Genomic DNA, 12002 nt, shown 5'->3' with positions numbered 1-12002 from the left:
AACCACCGGGCATGATCTCAGCAGACAATCTCACATCCTCTCCTGCTGACAGCTGAGTTTGTGGCTCCCGATGGGGCAGTCCTGGACCTGCATGTTGGGGACACTGTGACCCAGTTGCAGGACTGGAGAAAGCAACGACAAAGAACTGATGCAGATGGCAGATAATAAGGAAAAGACGGGAAGGAGGTTCTATCAGGAAGGGTCCCACCTGCCTTCTCATCTGCCCCAAACTGCTAGCTGCCTAGTGAGATGAAACTTGACATCTCAGTGGCTTACCCACTAGATCTGCTCCTGCTCACACTGCGCACTGGACCACCTCTCACATGCTCATTCAGGGACTCGGGCTCCTTCTGCACGGTGGCCCCGCCCACTGCTGGCAATAGGCCTTGGCATTCTGTCCATTCAGTCAGGAGAAGGGGAAGGAAAGGACGTGGAGGATTCCAGGGGAGGTTTCACAGCAGGGCCTGACAAGGGCGTGCATCACTTCCACCCACTTTCCGTGGTCAGAGCTCAGCTCCATGGCCACACGTAACTACAGGGAGGCTGCTACAACAGTCCAGGAGGCGAGGAAAACAGGTGTGGGGAACAACAGGCCGGTGTTGGTCACCTCAGATCACCTCACAGAATCACAGAACTTAAAGTCCCACAGAATGTAAGGACCATGAATTCAGAGAATCTTAAAAATAGGAAGTCTTAGAACTTTCAAGTTCTACAATCATGGAATCTTGAAATAAGACAGTCGTGGATTTGAAGAGTTGGCTGCCGATGTGTCCATCTCCTCCTTCAGATTATAAGTTACCAGAGGGATGGGGCATATTTCCACAACTCCAAACCTCCTTAGCACCCAGCACACAACCCATAATCATCGCAGAGCTAGCAGTGGTTGAAGGAAGGGACACGGCGCCTACGATGTGCCAGGCATTTTTCTAAGTAATTTGAATATTTAAATTCACTTACTTCTCACAACACCCTCAGGGTAAGACTATTATTATCCCTAATTAACAGATGAGAAAACCGAGGCAGAGAGATTAAGGAATAAACCCGGAGCCAGGCAGCTAGGAAGCATTCCAGAAATACTTGCTGCTGTACAAGTGTTGAACTGGTGTGCATCTCTAACTATGTCAGACTTTTCATTTTCTCTCTCAGTTACAAAGGAGAAAGATGGTAAGTTTTCGGGATATAACTGAAATAAAGAGACCCACAGAGAGAGAACAAATCACTTTGTTGTTTGCTCCCCAAACTCCTGAAGTGAATTCCCCATCATGATGGGAAAACTGGCGGCCTCATTAACTTCCGGGAGGGGGTTTGAAGTCAGTTTGAAGAGGGAGCTGTGGAAGGGCTTATCCACCCGCTCACTGAAGAGGCCCTGCCTGTTCCATCTAATTAACAATAAACCAGACGCCCCGACACAATCCGCTTCTACATCTGTAACACGCTGACAATCTAAAAATGCCAGCCTCCTCGTGTGTCAGCTAAATGTCACTGGCGACATTTGATGCAATTTAGAGATGAAAGTAAATCCAATATTATCACTGACTAAATAACCGCAGGCCCAATCAGGGGGCCCCAGGCCCCAGAGCAGAACAGGAAAAGAAGGATAGGGAGGCGGCATCTCAGGAAGGCAGGGGAGAAGCACCTTTGGAGATGAACCGACCCCCAGCTGCCCACGGACTGGAACCTCCAACTCGCTGGCCCACTCTGCTTGGGAGGAGCAGGACATACCACCCCCAAAGCCACCTGGGTAGGCCACAGGGGACTGTTTTCCCTCTCTGAGCTGCAGTTCCCTTGCCTGTTAAGGGAGCAGGGCTGAGTGCAGCCTAGGGAAGGACTGGTGAGGTGGTAAGGCACTGACGCGGGGCAGTCAGTCAACCCTTATTTACTGAGCCACTCAGTGCAACAGGCACAGGTCTAGAACTTGGGGACGCAGCAGTCTTTTAATCAGCCATCCTCTCTGCTAGACTGTGAGCAACATGTCGCCAGCTCTGTCTTTATGTCCCACATAGGTACTCAATCACAATGTGTGAAATGAATGCACACATGAATGACTAAATCTGCTTGTTTGGCCTCCTGCTTGCTTGGGAGAATCTTGGAGGCTCTGGAGTCCGCAAGGGCAGATATTAGGCATCAATTATTTCCTGGTACCCAGCTCCCATCAGAGCAATGACAACTTGCAAACTCTACCAGTTCTCACCGCAAGGAACCCTTCTTGATGGTACCCAATACCGAAAACACCTTGACCGGAGGATCAAAATGAACATCACCAATGGCAGATGCCTCCTGATATGTGTCCCTGAGAAGGACACAGCATCACTTATACAGTGTCCCAGCCACTGGTGCAGCACCTGAATCTAATTACAGAGGAACATCAGACAAACCCAAAATGAGAAACATTCTATTTTAAAAAGAGCAGGGGGCAGACTGTATCTTCAAAAATGCAATTGACGTAAAAGACAAACACAAGGAACCAATCCAAGTTAAAGAACACTAAAGGGATATGACAGTTAAATACAATGTATGATCATCTACTGGAGGAAGAAAATGCTATAAAGAACTTTATTGGGTCAACCGACAAAACTGAATACAGTCAGAATTGATGAAATTGTTAGTGTTAGTTTTCTGTTGCTGCCATAATAAATAATCACAAATTTAATGACTTAAAACAACACAAATTTATTTAGGATGTGGACATCTTTAGGGGGGCATTAGTCCACTTACATAGTCAATAATTGATAGGAACATTTTATCAACAATGAAATTACTGAAATTGTTAGCTGTCCTGTGCTTATGTGAGAAAATACTCTTATCCTTCAAAAGTATACACTGAAGGATTTGTTTGCTTGCTTATTGATGAGCAGAGGGGAAGCTCTCTTTATTTATTGGACATCAGGGTAGAGGAAGAAGAGGACCTCTTCTAGAACAGGAGGTCACAGTCACCTCTGCATAAAGTCACCTCTGCACCTCTGCCTGATATCCTCCAGGCCCCCACTGTGCCAGGAGGCCCCTCTGGAAGGGGCAGAAAGCTCACAGATGTCCTGGATGCCCTCTGTGCTGATCAGGGAAAAGGCATAACTGTCCTTTCTTGCCTAGCTACTAGGACTTCACTGGGAGAATGCGCATAATGATCCTAACCTGGCCCAGGTACAGCTCCTTGCGAGGAACCGGAAGAGTCGGGCCCTGTGGCCACAGTTCTCCTCCACGGTGCCCACACACCGGCAGAGGAGATGAGCAGCTGCACGCTGGGCACAGTGGAGCGGTTGGTAGCCAGAGCCAGACCTGGTGGCACCGTCATGTTCACGCCGTCCTCAGGTTTGCCTAGGATGGCTGCACTGGCCATGCTTCTCCAATCCCGCGGGCACGCGGGCTGTAGCCAAGTGCGCGTCTAGCTCCACAAACAGTGAGACAGGCGAGAAGCAACCAGAGAAGCCACAGCAACAGAGAATGAACGCCCAGAGTCTACATGGAAGTATTTAGAGGCAAAAGGCCGCTGTGTATGCAACTTATTCTCAAGTGGATCAGAAATAATAACTTACAGGGGGGCAGAGAAGGTGGGGGGGCAGATGATAAAGCAAATGTGACAATTTACAATAGGTGCCTCTAGATAAAAATAATATGGTATTCTTTCTACTATATTTGCAACTCTTCTGTAAATTTGGAGTAATTTCCCAATTAAGTACCTGTGTGTGCCACTGTGTGTATGTGTGCACATTCGTACAATGGATCCTCAATCAAGTGAGACTGCCAAAGAGCTAAGAGGTTTCCTGTGTCTTGGTTTCATCTCACCAAGTAGACTGAAGAGCCCCTTAGGGGTTCCCCATTGTAGGCAGAAGAAAACCCTATGTCTTCAACTTGGCATTCAGGCTCCTTCATGACCTTCAGCCTCCTTCTCTGGCAATCACACTTGCATCTCCCAATCTATTCCTTTATCCATGTGAGATTACTTAACATAACTCAAAATTGCCTCATAATAATTGTTCCTTTTATTAAGCACCTAGAGTATACTGGGTCCATCCTCATGTCATTTCATTTAATCCTTACAGCAGAACTTCAAGTTAGGTACCAAGTATTTCCTCTTACAAATGGCAAATCAAAGGCTCAAGAAAGTTTAAGTGACTTGCTTAAAGACATAGAGCTAGAGCAAGACTTTAAATCAGGTTTAAAACCAGGTTCTTTCCCACATACTACATTGCCCCATGTACTCTATGTACTGATGCAATGAACATTTCGTAAGCACCCACTCAGTGCTGGGCTCTATGCCAGGCACTGGGACTACAGTCAACCCCACCCCAATACAATCAACCCCATCCCAACCTCTCAGAGTGTATGATTTGGCCAGAGAGACAGAGTCAAGCTTGAGGAGGAAGAAGGGGTTAGAGGTCAGAGCTAGTGGGGTTTCCAGAGTCTGGCTCCATGGCCGGAGAAGCTGAGCCTGGAACCTTGGCGGTGGTGCAAGTAAAGGAGGAAATCTCCCCTCCCTCAGATGATGGGGTCCTGGATGAAGGGTCCGCGGGCATTTTTCTTTTTAGTCAAGTCTCTGCTGCCCTCTAGTGGGACATGTAGAGATAGCAGGAGGAAACAGAAGTGGCGGGTTTGGGCGGTGGAATGGGGATCCACATTAACTCTGAGCCTCTTCTTAGTTAGCCTTGGGACCTGTGAGATGGCTCCCATGCTCATAAAAGGAGAGGTCTGAGTTTGAAACTGCAGTAGTACAGGGGTCAGTCTGCTTAACCAAGAGAGATACTCAGCTTTTCTCAGGTCATATACTGAGCCCCCAAATTAACCGCAGATGGAGCCCTGAAAAGACTAAGCTGTGACGAAGGTCACAGACTGAGTTCTGACCTTGATTAGAGACTACACCGCATGTGGACCCCACTGGACCTCTGCTGTTCTCCTCTCCTACTCTCCAGTTGTTAAACACCATTATCAGGAATTAAATTATATCCATTTACAATTAAATAAGCTGTATAGAAAAACAAAGGTGATACATACTGAAAATGTATTACTTCCTAATTATTTGATGACATTTTGCTACTCTTTGCTCTTGAGGTGATTTAAATCTAAGTATCTGTATAACACAAATACTATATGATGGCATGCTACTTGGATGGAGCCAGAAAGTATTACACTAAGCAAAATAATTTCTCAGTCAGAGAAAGACAAAACCATATGATTTCACTCACAGGTGGAATTTAAGAAACAAAACAGATGAACCCAGTGGGAAAAGAGAGAGAGAAACCATAAAAGAGACACTTAACTCTGGAGAATAAACAGGGATGCTAGAGGGGGGATGGGCTAAATGGGTGATGGGTATTAATGATGGTACTTGTGATGAGCACTGGGTGATATATATAAGTGATGAATCACTAAATCACTTTCTACTCCTGAAACCAATATTCCACTATACCTTAACTAACTGGAATTTAAATAAAAACTTGAAATTTAAAAAAGGTGAAGTTCCAAAATACGTAATGGTAAAGCTGAAAGATGTTTCAATATAATGACAAAACTTATATGAGGTTTGAGAAACAGTTTAACAGTAGGACACGTATCAGATTTAATTAAAATAAATTTATATTGGGGAAAAAGCAGATTGGAACGCAACTCCATTTGTCAAATTATGTGTGAATCACAGCTATCAGTTACAGATATAAGAGTTTGGCAAAAATCAGTGGAAGTATTCTGTGAAAATCAATTGGCTAGATAGAATTTATAATAAAGAATATTGTAGGGGTGCCTGGGTGGCTCAGTCTTTAAGAGTCTGCCTTTGGCTCAGGTCATGATCCCATGGTCCTGGGATGGAGCCCTGCATCGAGCCCCACATCGGGCTCCCTGCTTGGCAGGAAGCCTGCTTCTCCCTCCCCTACCTACCCCCAGCTTGTGCTCTCTCTCTCTTTCTCTCTCTCTCTCTCATGCTGTATCTCTCTCTGTCAAATAAATAAATAATTTTTAAAAGAATATTGTATATGTTATTACTGTAAATTGTGTCACTCATATCAGTAAAATGTGTAATGAACTTATGGATGTGAATTATGCAGACATTTTTGGAGATCTAGTTGTTAAAAATCTGCCAGCATAATGCTGCCCAGCAGCCTTCAAATACCCAAAGTGATATAGCTCTAACCCTCTTTCCAAAAAGGCTGGGGTTGCCAATGTCTACCAACACCTGCCCCCCACCACGGACCTTTTTCTAGGACTCCTGCCTTCTAGAATTTGGAGCTTGGTTTGTCTTATTTTTGCTATTACACTTTTCATCTCTGTCTTTTTCCTCACTTTTCAAAATATCTCTTTGGTTTTGCCTCATAAACCCTCGATTGATTTTTTTTTCATTTATGCACTAGGATATTTAACATCCAAGAGTTTTTTTCTTTCCCAATCATTCTTTTTATGGCATCTTGTTCTTAATGGATTCAATAGCTTCTCTTGATTCTCTGAAAATATTCATGATAGTGTGTTAGATTTTTTTTTTTATGTTTTTATCTCCCTGTCTAGTCTCTGTTTCTGCCACATGGCTTTTATCTCTTTGCTGTTCATTTGTTTTATTTTGTTTTGTCTCTATCTTTTCTACTAGATGGTCTCCTTAGCTCTTGGATGGTCCTTTGCTGTCTCTCTGTGAGGCATTACTAAAAGAACACAATTCCTTGATGAAACGGCTGATTCCCAAACTAGGGCAAAGAAAGTCGCAGATGAGTCCAGAATATTTCTTTGTGACAGAAAGTGCTCAAAGAATGACATAATGAAGGACACAAGAGTCAGAAGGAAAGGGTTTCCAGTGGATAAATCTAGAATGAACTGAGCATAATATGCACACACAGTATAACATGTTGAGCATAATATTTCATAATATACATATATATATAGTAACAGACTATAACTCATTGATTGAAATAAAATCCAGGAGACAACATTCATATAACTTTATAAATAAATATACAGCAAGAAGGGAAAGCTCTTCCTTATACTAGAAAACCAACTAATAAATATAAAAAGGAATGGTGGCATTAGAAAATAACCCCCAGGGACACCTGATGGCTCATTTGGTTAAGTGTCCCACTCTTGGTTTTGGCTGAGGTCACGATTTCAGGGTCCTGAGATCCAGCCGGGTGTGGGGTTCTGTGCTGGGCGTGGAGCCTGTTTAGGACTCTCTCTTTCCTCAACGAAGTGGATGGAACTAGAGAATATTATGCTAAGTGAAATAAGTCAATCAGAGAAAGACAATTATCATATGATCTCTCTGATATGAGGAATTTGCGAGGCAGGGCGGAGTGAGGGGAAGGGAGAGAAAAAGGAAACAAGATAGGACCTGGGAAGGAGACAAACTGTAAGAGATTCTGAATCTCAGGAGACAAACTGAAGTTTGCTGGGGCCAGGGGAGGGATGGGGTGGCTGGGTGACAGGCATTGGGGAGAGTATGTGCTTGGTGACAGGCATTGGGGAAGGTACGGTGAGTGCTGTGAGCTGTGTAAGACTGGCGAATCACAGACCTGTACCCTTGAAACAAATAATACATTATATGTTAATAAATTTTTTAGAAAATAAAAAAATAATAAAGATTCTTTCCCCCTCTCTCTGCCCCTCCCCTCCCCACTTCATGGGTGTGTGCTCTCTCTGAAATTAAAAAAAAAAAAAAATCACCCCCAGAGAACACGACGATTATGATTAACAATTGATTCAGGCAAGAATTATCAATGATTTGAAAACTGGTGGATGATAAATATTTATTTATTACAAAGGAAAAACAATAACTTTACACTGAAGACGCTTGGCAGACACCTCGTTAAGCAGGTAATTAATGTTAACATCACTGGCAATGGGATAAACAGAGGTCACGTGGCTCCTGATACTTGCACTAACACAACATCATTTGTGTGATAGTCCTGCCAACAGTGCCTAACTCAGGAGGAAACATCAGACAGACTGAGGGACATTCTGCAAAATACCTGTCCTGTACTCTTGAAAAAATGTCAACGTCATGAAAGCAAAGAAAGACTGAGGAACTGCTTCAGATTAAAGGAGCCTAAAGAGGCATGACAACTAAATGCAGCACATGATCTGGGATTTTCTGCTCTAAAGGACATTATTGGCACAGTTGGCTAAATCTGAATAAGGTCTGTAGATATAATAGCCCTGAATCAATGTTAATTTCAATGTTAAAAAGAATGTCCTCGGTTTTGAGAAACACGCACTGAATTATTCAGGGGCAAAGGACCATCATGTTCAGTAAAAAAAATAATAATAATAATAATGTGTCAATATTAGGGGAATTTGGTGAAGAGTAGAATAAGAATTCTTGCAATTTTTCTCTAAGTCTGAAATTAGGCCTCCCAAAAAAAGAAAAGAAAAGAGAAAAGAAAAGAAAAAATTCAAAAGCTGATTGGGAGCTGTGTGCACATAAGTCTGTTGTCGACAACGGGTCCCTGGGGGAGGGGGTCTGCTGGGGCCATTTCATTAGGCATTAGGTGGTGCCCCTCTTCCCTAGTTTCATCTTTCAGTCTCCTGCCTAGAGGTATCTGCCTGGTTGTCAGGTGCCAGGAGTTGAATGGGGCAGGGAAAAGACTGTTGGGTTGGGGACTCAACGTTCACTTAATCTCATATTTTCCCACCCTCAAATGCCCTTCCCCCCAGGCCGAGACCCTCTCCAAAGAAAAAACCTCTAGTCTTCTCCTCAAGTTGGGGGAGGAAGTAGTGTGGCCTCAAGGAGAAGAATCAAGGGGGTCTAACTGCTCTCAGTTTCCAGCCCCATCCACTTCTTGAAGTGTCTGAGCCTTTTCCGGATTCCCAGGGTATATCTAGCTTCATCTACATACACCTATTGGGGTTTAAAATCCAGCTTTCCATATCTGTTGAGTTAATGTCTGCTCTCTACACCCAGCTTCCAAACACTGCTGTCATCTCTCCTGTTCTTTTTGTCCTTGTGTCTTTAAATATTTTATTAAAATCTCCTGCTATCATTTTAGCAGAATTTCAGGAAAGAACATGCTCTTTCACCCTGTCATCTTTAATTGGAAGTCCTTTGTTGTGTTCTCTAATCTTTCTATGATGATCACATATTTCTTGGGCAATTTTAAAATATATTTAAGCACATGAAAGAGTTAAATGTTGTGCAACTGTGTAAAACAATTTAAGAATGGGATGTTCATCAGATTTCTGACGGGAGGATAACCAGCCTCTGAGAAGGGGCTGGGTGGTGTAAGGAAAGTATTTGAGGATGCCGCTCAATGACACTGTGCCATAAAGGCGAACGAATTTCTCTGAGAATGTGTTCTTAGGCTTCCGTTACCACGACAGCGGCTATTAAAAAGGGAAGCACCTGGTGTGTGTGGGAAGGGTCCGCAGGGCGAAAAAGGCTAGCAAAAGACCATTTTACAAAATTTCACGAAATTCCAGAGGCCCTCCTTGGGGCTGACTGAGGCTCTGGAAAAGCCTGCTCGTTGGGGTGGGGGTGGGGAGCTCGCGCAGAAAGGAGGTTAAAGGCAGGCCTCTGTTCCCCGGGCCAACACGAGGTCAGGATAGATCCAGGTATGAATCAAGTTCAAGGCTCGGTGCCAAACCCAGACCTCCTGCCAGACTCATGCAGAGAGCGAGTCCCCAGCGTGGGCATCGCATCTGGACGCACTAGCGCTTGCCTCCAACTGCGTGCTCAGGTGCGCCGGGGTGGCGCCGCGGGGAGCGACCTTCCAACTCTAGCCACACGGGGGCAGCAGAGGACAGGCGGAGAAAACCGAGAGGGTCTTGGGGATGGTGGGTGGGGGAGTGTAGGAGACTGGGCGAAAGACCTAGAGAAGGACAGAAAGTACCCAAAAAAGAGATGGCAGGAAAATGTGGAGAAGGCGGGAGACAGAGCCCAACACTCAGTGAGCGATAGAGGGAGGAAGCACTACTCACACTAAGAGATTCCTCACAGGGGCTGGTGCCGCAGGCTCACCATCACATGAAGACACTCGGGATAAGAAATCATATGGTCAGCAAAGGCACAGAACTGACACTAGATTGTGTACTGGCTGGAGTATTTAACTTCTCTGTGTTTTGTTTTCCTTACCAAGCTCCCAGGGATTTTGTGAGGGTTAAATAAGAGAATAAACAAAGCGCTAGACTTGAAGTGAGGTGATGAGCGGCCAGAGCTGAGAAGTGGGGAACACTGCCACAGTCCCTTGTGAAGGTGTCTGACAAGTACAGGAGTGGGTCAGGATTAAAGAGCCCTCACACTCATCCTCCTCAAAACCAGTGGCGACTTTCTGTCAGAGGAAGAGGCAAAGTGGCACGTGTGTGCAACTTTTAGAGAGACAACTGCTCTCAACCCAAACATTTCTCTCATTCACACTGCTTGCCTGGGCCTGGTCAGGATTTTCACCTGGAGGTTGGCTATGCAGTAATGTGATTGTCACCCGCCAGATGCAGCAGTCACTCTCCACACCTCACCCACTGCCCTTACTCTTACCATTCCTGCCCACCTTCCACCTGCCAGCACATGCACTGCTTTACCTAAGGGCCTTCTCTGGATACTGGAGCCCATTTCTCCCCCCATCCCACTGCGCGCACACACACACACACACACACACAGCCTTCAGCCACTGACCAACAGAAGTTCTGGTATTTATACCAGCTCCCTCACCCCATGGGCAGGATAACTCTAAAGCTCATGTGCTCCACTGGGGTTCCCAGAGTGTCTCTGTACGATGATGCTCCAGCTGCTCACTGTGGTAACATGTTCAGTGACACACTCTCACCTGGCTCACTGCCTGCCTGTCTCACTTCCCCTCTCTCCTGGAAGCACCTGTCAGATAAGGTATTTGAACAAGAGCACTTATCTGAGGGCTGGCTTCTGGAGGAACCTAGGTTTGAAGACAGAAACATGGCAGGTTTGCCTTATTCATCTCTACACAGCACAGAGCACAGTGAATGAGGACATCATAAAGAGTACTTGTTATTCATTCATTTATACAGCAATATGTAATCTCACTCCCCACTAGGCCCAGCCTGGGTTAGGTGCTGGGATACAGTGACAAGAGGATCCAATATGTTTCCTGGGACTTCCAATCCACGAAAGACTGACTTTTAAGGAAATGGAGATTTCTGCCCACTCCCCTTCCCCCCACCCTCCAATTCCCATCACCAGATGCCTACAGCCTGGCCTTAGAAAAACTTAGGAATATAAAAAGGTGGGGAAACAACACAAGCTGGCAAAGGGCAAGAACCAAATGAGTGGGCTGTTCTTTCGTTCACCTGGGAAATATCTACTGAGCATTTCAGACTTTCCTGTCAGAGGCACAAACATGTCAACAGGCAAAGGGAACACCAAGAGGTCGGTAGTCCTACAGGAACATAAAGACTGTGGCAGCACTAAGGAGGGGCTAACTCAGCCTGGCAGGGCCAGGAGGACCTCCCTGGAGGAGGTGTCACTTGAGCTGAGTATTGAAGTACAGGAAGGTATTTGCAAGATCTGGAAGGGAAAGAACATTTTAGACAAAAGAAACTGCATGTAAAAAGGTAGGAGGTGTGAAAATTGGTCAGCTTGGGGAACTGCAAGTGACCTGGGTGGGTGGGACAAACGAGAGGGCTCAGAAGGGAAGAGGAGCAGGCAGGGGCTGGAATATGAAGGAGCTTCTGTGCTAGTCTGAGGCATTCACACCTCAACGAGACTCCGTTTTCTCCTCAATGGAATGAAAATTTTGAGGCTCTTGTAAAGATAAATGTATTAATGTAAGAGAAAATCTGGCATTTATACAACACCTGGCATTTCATTGGCCCTCAGGGAACAGTAGTTACTTTATCCTGAGAATAAACTGTAGGAAGTTACTGAAGGATTTGAAACCATACAATGACATGGTCAACTTGGAGCCTTGGGAGATGCCAGTGAGGAGGTTGCTGTGGTCAAAAGAGGTCACCTGAATGCCAATGGTTTTTTATGTCTCTCTGCCTAAGAACTTTCTCTAGTATTGGAAAGAATCACATGAAGGGCAGGCCAGAAATACAGAAGAGTTAATACACCAGGAACAACCCTCTCCCAA

The 12002-nt window shown here is 45.2% G+C and overlaps 1 pseudogene; it reads right to left on the bottom strand.

Moving 5' to 3' along the window:
• Positions 1-3090: 3090 nt before the first annotated feature.
• On the bottom strand, positions 3091-9595 carry LOC123925032 (annotated as a pseudogene).
• Positions 9596-12002: the final 2407 nt, after the last annotated feature.

This window comes from Meles meles, chromosome 1 (assembly GCF_922984935.1).
Source record: "Meles meles chromosome 1, mMelMel3.1 paternal haplotype, whole genome shotgun sequence".
NCBI classification, from domain to species: Eukaryota; Metazoa; Chordata; class Mammalia; order Carnivora; family Mustelidae; genus Meles; species Meles meles.
This window is presented reverse-complemented; position numbering and strand designations above follow the sequence as displayed.